Source organism: Crocodylus siamensis, chromosome 3 (assembly GCF_052110815.1).
Source record: "Crocodylus siamensis isolate JL-2025a chromosome 3, ASM5211081v1, whole genome shotgun sequence".
Classification (NCBI taxonomy): domain Eukaryota; kingdom Metazoa; phylum Chordata; order Crocodylia; family Crocodylidae; genus Crocodylus; species Crocodylus siamensis.
Window position 1 is genome coordinate 60,461,826 of NC_143397.1, and position 6,970 is coordinate 60,468,795.

The 6,970-nt window shown below is 44.9% G+C and overlaps 1 long non-coding RNA gene across 1 annotated transcript; it reads right to left on the reverse strand.

Moving 5' to 3' along the window:
* Positions 1-818: 818 nt before the first annotated feature.
* Positions 819-3,076, reverse strand: LOC149868319 (uncharacterized). Its single transcript, XR_016440972.1, has 3 exons — positions 2,900-3,076; positions 2,011-2,103; positions 819-1,368 (listed from the first exon to the last, which is right to left on the reverse strand). It is a non-coding gene; the product is annotated as an uncharacterized LOC149868319 (long non-coding RNA).
* Positions 3,077-6,970: the final 3,894 nt, after the last annotated feature.

The following is a 6,970-nucleotide window of genomic DNA, read 5'->3' on the forward strand; positions in this document are numbered from 1 at the left end:
AAATTATGGCCTCAAGCCTGCAAATATTAAGCATGTGTTTGATTCTGAGCACCTATGAAACCCCACTAATCTCAGAGGCAGGTCTCAAATGCCTAAAATTAAGCAAGTGCACAAGTGTTTGTAAGGGTAAAAGCATAAATCTAATCCAATAAAATACTGAGCATTCCCAGTTCCCAGGGGACTGAAAGGCTTTGTACATTTGGCAGCAGCTGCACCCCCCCCATTTCTTTTTTTTTAAATGGTGATGTGAGTAACTCAATGTGTGTTCAAATATCCTCACTCTTTTTTTCTTTGCATTTTCTCCCAAGCTAGTTTGTCTAGTACATAAGAAGTCAATTATTCCCTTTAGCACTAACCAGAACATGTAGTCTGAAGGTGAAATGTTTGCTATCCACTATGGCTGATGACCCAGAGGGAAATGAGAGACTGCTAGAAACTCACACTGCAGCTGCTACACGACAGCATTCCATGTTCAGCTTTTTCTAGACAGCAGAAGCTTTACCCATAATGAACAAACATTTTCCTAAAAATATAATAGTTAACCCATAGCAGTTTCCATAGTAACACAGAATTATCAAATGAAACAAATGTTATCCACAGCCTGACTGGCTTCATTAGGATTTTAAACACCTGAAGTGACAACCAGGAGGTGGGGGCAGAGGGGGAAATAGAAAAGAGCACCACAAAACATTTTGATGCAAGCAGGTCTCTTAGCTTAGAGAGAAATGACAATTTATTGTTGTATACATTTTTTTTTGGCAATTGAGTACTTCACAACAAAGGCTATTTATTCTATTTGACAGAATAAAGCAGGGCACGAAAGTATTAAAGTTATGCTTCCCATCAAGATCATGAAACCTATAGCAGATACCATTTAATTTTATATGACATTTCTAACGGGCAGAACCGTATCACAAATCATACTGCAGAAAGATGCAGTCTAAGGAAAAATGTAGTTTTAAAAGAGATTTTAAACAAGAAAGGTACAATTTTCAGAAGCACCTGAGCAACATTATCTTAACTCCTATTTTCATTTTAATAAGACTTTGGCTCCAGTGTGTCTAAAGGCTTGTCTATACTGCTTCTGTACAGAACCCTGCAGTACCACCAAGTACTACGTCTCACCCACTTGCTTCCAGTCCAAACCTGCCAAATCCTGGAAACAAATCAGAGTAGCTGCTTTAGAGAAGCACTGAGAGCATTCCCAGAGATTCACTCAGGCTCTGTCTGTGGTGTACCTACCAGTGCATACTTTGGGCCCACCAAAAGTGCTACAATGCCCCATGTCCCAGAAGTGGAGTACAGTTTGTATTTCTTCATGGTGCTTCATAGTTCAGTGCAGAGGCAACGCAGACATACCCTAATTTTCTTGGAAAGAGAAAACAGTTTTAGATAACAGCAGTAGGTTTGAGATCAGCTCCCCAGTTGCAGAGGGTCAGAGGAGAAAGCCATCATTAAAGCAATCAAGTTCAGAGTTTCCATCTTACTGCGTGTATTTCCACACATGGTTGTGGCACAAGGCTGGCTTGCATCTAGGGGGAGAGAACTACAAGGTGGGGAGGGAGGAAAGGAAGTGGAAGGAATACCATCATTTGAACTTGACCAGGGGTGTAAAAAAATTTTGTGCTAGGTGAACTGCTGTTGAACTCGGTGGTTTTCATGTAAATAGAGAGTAATACCCCATATTCTACAGAACAACAGTAGCATTTTTCCTCACCTTCTAAAATAGTAAAGCAGGACCTGGAAGTGTAAGAAAACTATATATAGTACAGTGATAGTTTAATGTTAGGTTTTAAAGTAAGCACTTGTGGGTGAGGCAAGGAAGCAAATCATTTCTTCCTTACAGAGTCTAGCACTAACATTTCTTTCCAGCAACATATTACTTGTTTTTCTCAATTATGTATTCTCATTTTTCTGTGTCTCGTAAAATGCTGCTCAGCTACATTATCTTGCACAGAACAGTGACTGCTAGAAAAGATTCACAATATAAATATAGAAATCATCTCTCACCTTTTCCACTGGACAGGGGAAAATGCCACATAAATTAGATATCTTAAATAGCAGGTCATTATAATTAGTTGATGGTGATCATCAGGGTTTTCCCTGATAAAAAAAAATGAAAATTCTCTGATAGAAAGATCGCAATTTCTCTGATAAAACTCCCAAAATCCATGATTAAACTGAAAGGCCCCTCACTTCCCCTCCCCCAACCCCCATGGCCTTGCTGGTGCCCTTCACTCCGCGCCACCCTGCCACAACCCCCCTGGCCTTGCTGGTGCCCCTAACTCCCTCCGGCCACAGCCTCCCCCCCACCCTGGCCTTGCTCATGCCCCTCACTCCCCCCCACAGCCCTGTTGGTGCCCCCTGCCCCCCCAAGCCCTACCAGAGGGGGACCCCAGCTGCCAGGGCAAGGGACCCACGTCTGTAGCCCCCTGCCTCTGGTTGTGTCCCTCACCGCTGCCGCACAGCCAGGGGATGCATCACCAGGGCAGCACAGAGTTCACAGTGGCAATGAGCTTCCTTGCATGGCCCCGTTCTGCCTTACCACACTGGGTCACACCTGCTGGGCTGTGGAGGCCCCAGGGTAGGACAGCAGGGAGGGAGCCCAAGCCCACAGCAGGCAGCCCATACCTATGCCTGCCCCCACCCTGCACACAGATTGGGGGGGCACAGGTCCCCCTAGCCCCCTGGACTGCATGCAGCGGTGGGAAGCCAGCCCTCTCATACCCTGGACAAGCTGCCTGCAGCCCTGTCCTACTCCCCACTGGGGCCCTGCAGCTGTGCATTGCAGCCCCAAGCCCCACGCACTGCCCAGCTGGGCAGCAGCCCCAGCCCCAGCCCTGCTCAATTCCCTTCCTCCTTCGCTCTCTCTCTCTCTCAATTTCCCACCACCACTTACCTATAGGAGCTGCTCTCCAGGCTGCCCAGCAACTATGTGGGGTGTAGGAATTGTGGGGGTGGTAGAGATGTGTTGGCGAGTTTTGCATTTCTTGTCATGGCATGGTCTGGATCCTTTTGGTGTGTTCTGGGCCAAACAGAGCCATCAGCATTCCCAGATCTTACAGCTGCACCTCCAGAAATGTAATACGTCTCATTTAATGCACCAAATGCCCTGATGGAAAATACGCAGGAGAGACCAAACAACAACTGTGTACCAGAATGAACGCGCACTAGAAAGCTATCAAAGACAGGAATACCCAATTACCTGTGGGGGCACATTTCTCACAAAAAAAAAAACAAAAAAAAAAAACACTCTCTCTCCAAGCTCTCAGTCCTGATCCTCAAAGAAAACTTACAAAACACTTCCCAGAGACAAGGCTATGAGCTCCACTTCATGATTTTTAGTATCCAGGAGTTTGATGGACTAAATATAGACATTGGATTTATAACACATTATAACCTGACTGACATCCAACTCCCCAGGTATCTCTTCATTATTCATCCCCCTTCTCTCTCTTCTCCCCCCGCCCCCCAGCCTGTCTCTCACCCATTGACTCCTCAATCTACATTTTCACTGACTGCCCGTCTTGTATGCAGACCAGCCCAGCTTCTGGTTTCTTTACTTTTCATTCCTTCCAGGACGAGCACACACCAACTACAGAAACTTCTTTAGCCTGACAAAGGGTTTTTGAACCAGAAAGCTTGCTTAATAATTGTTTTCCAACTATTTAAGTTGATCTAATAAAAAATATCATATTCACCCAAAGAAACTTGTCTGCTTATGTCCTTAGACCTACAACCTACACCCCTGTATACATGCACATGGCACCCCCTAACTGACTGCCCTCCTTCCACTCCCTCCCAACCCCCTGCAGGCTGGAATTCTGCCAACCTGTAGAGAGCTCTTTGCAAAACTGCAAAATCCATGGTTTTCTCTGTTTTTTCGTGGTAAATGGAAAACCCAGATCCTTGGCGATCATAAACACTGGGCATGAGACATTTACTGCAGAGCAAACTAATTAGCTCCTCAATAAACATTTTAACATCTACACATGCTACCCTATTAGGTCACAGGAAACTAACCAGTTCCATAGCAGAATAATCCTTGTAAATAAAAGTACTATCCTGCTGTGCAGTTTTTTACCCTGCAGCACAGCATGGGTAGTTGCTCACATGGCTGGCTGGGGCACAAGGACACTTCAGTGTGGGGGCTGCCCACCAGCTAGCCTCACACCAAACCACCCTCATGCCCCAGCCAGCCCTTCTGCAGCACACTAAGCTGAGTCAGAGCATTCCTAGGGTGGCAGGCTGACTCCCCAGACCCCTGCCAGCTAGGGCTGCTCTGACCCAGCTTAACATGCTGCAGTCCTGGGCAAATACGTAGATACGGTGCCCTGGAACAATAAACAACAGCATGTTAAGTGCCAGAGTGTATTGTTCTCCATTAATATGCATGTGTAAACACACCTACTATTTGGCATCTTAGAACAGGACAATAGAAGGGCATACATGCAACTGATTTCAAGTAGTTTATCTGTTTTTTGGTTAGCAAAGTAATACATTCATCCTACAAACCCCATCCTCCTCTCTCTAATATGAAGAGATAGCAACCAACCCATAAATAAATGTGAGATACTGTAGCAGCCTGACTGCAAGATCTTTTAGTATAAGAAAGCTTCAGGTACGCTGCCTTCTACCTCCCCAGCCCCTCCCTCCTGTTCCTTTCTTGAATGTTTTAATTTCAAATCAAAATGTAAAAAAAAAAATCTTCAAAGCAACTTTTGTCACTGCATGTATACATTTAAAAAGATATGTGGCATAAACAGGCAATATTCAAGCTCTCCTATGCAAGCAGCCCTGTTCCCAGTATCTTGCCTCTTGTGAAGTCTCACCTATTCAAAAAGGTCTCAACGATCATTAGCCAAGGGTCAGGGTGCGATTCAGCTGCTGTATCAAGGAGCCAAAAGTGACTCTTATGCAGTTCCATTGCTATCAGTAGATACCTATGAACAGCAAAGTCTGTTTTCAGTTCTTAGCTTCTGCACTCAGGCTGCCCACCACAACAGTGTCTGTTTTGATAGTGCCTTCATTAATATAAATATCCCTCTGTAGGACCTTGAATGGGACCACCCTATTCATTTCCCAGTCATTAAGTGCCAAAAATATTTGGCTACTGCCCAATCAGGATCAAATTCTAAACAGCATTCCAATGGTAAATGCCTCTGTATTCCATGCCATGACCAAGCTGCCTGAGCCAGCCAGTGCCTTAGTTTGTATGTTTTCTGCAACTGTAGGAAGAGGCAAGCAGGAAAAATTACTCTCTGGTGGTATGGAAATACTGTAGTTATTTGCATTAGAAAATATACACCACAAATTAGATAAGGAACACACAAAAAAGGGAAGAGGTATCAAGGGCAAAGAATAAGATAAGAAGGAGGTTGCCTGCTGTATCCTTAAGAGGTCAAATTAGGATAAGCCCTCCAAAGACCAATTTTTAGGAATAAAAGCATTCAAAAGGTACCTTGTGGCTGATCAAACACACTTTGACAAGCTTTAGTTAAAAGCACCCCCGCAGACATTTGGAAGCATGGGGACACTGAATACATGTGATGCCAAGACTGCTGGAGCATGCTAATTGGCATGCTCCAGCAGGCTCGGTTAATGATTAATCAAGTCTGCTCCACCACGTGCTAATTAGCACACATCAGAGCAGGCCTTGTGCACATGTATAGGTGCCCTATAGACCAACTCATTAGGGATAAAACTAATCCCTCTTCACTAATGTGTTTCTCTTTTTTCCCCCCATTCCTCCTTCTAAAGAGATTGTTGCCCTGGTTTAACCCACATATAATGTGGCTAGGCAGCCAAAGACATTGGTCAGACCAATATCTACAAATGAGCAAGTGGTTGAGGGACAGGTTCTCAGTGTCACAGTGCAGAGAAGGAAAGTACTTAAAGAAAAATGTTGAACTTACAAAGGTCTCCTCAACTACAAAGCTCAAGTGTAGCAAAATAACTATGCTCCTTGCATTAGTTAGCTATGATAAGTCAGTCACATGTCAATAAAGAAAGACAGATAATTTGCTGAAGTTTAAATCACAGGTCATCTTCCCACAGACAGGTTTTTTTGTATAATCCACACTTCCAGGCCTACCATCCCACTTCTACAGAAACTCAATTACAGCCAGCTAGTCTCAGAAAATTCACAATTCCACTTGTTGCCCTTCCCAACCCTAATTTAGGAACCAGTGGTTTAGTACCTCTCTTAAACCAACTAGAGATAATTAGATGTGAAGGCATTATCAGTGGTTAGGGGAAGGTCTCACACCTAGGCCAAGTACAGACAGTCAAAAAGCCTGAGGCTGAATTGATTTAGTTTTTGCAGATTAGTCTAAATTGTGTAGACTGAACCAATAAGCTAATGAACATACATTCACTTTTGATTTGGGATATGCAGCCACTCGCCTGCAGTGGCTCAAGCCAGAAGCCGGGAGGCACTACAACACACCTCCGAGCCACTGCCAAAGAGAAGAGAGCCCTCTAAGACCTTCCCCCAATCCCTGCTAGAGCAGAAGGCCTCAGCCTGTGCTCTGCCCTGGGTGTGGGGAGGAAGGTAGAAGAATTGAATTCATAAAAGCTTAAACAATAATAAATTTTTTTCAGAGAAAAAGCTAAACTGAAGAACTATAAAACACAGCATAGGAGGTGGGTTTGCTTCCTCTTCCTGCTGCCCCCAACATCTCTGGAATTTGTAGTACACAATCACAGCAGCAGGACTCTCAGGGTTGCACATTACTTCCTCTTCCTACTTCCAGGTGCCTCTGGGATTTGTAGTCCATAGTCACAGTCAGCAGTAAGTAACCCCACAGGGCAGCTCCATACCCAGGGGGCAGTTTAACCACCCTCCCTGGCCCAAACCCCAGCTGGGGTTTGCTGGGGGTGCAGTGAGCTAACCCAGCTAGGGAGCAGAGGTATAAGGCAGCCCTGCTCTCCGGAGCAGACAGTACAGACCAGGCCAGCCCAGGGCTGT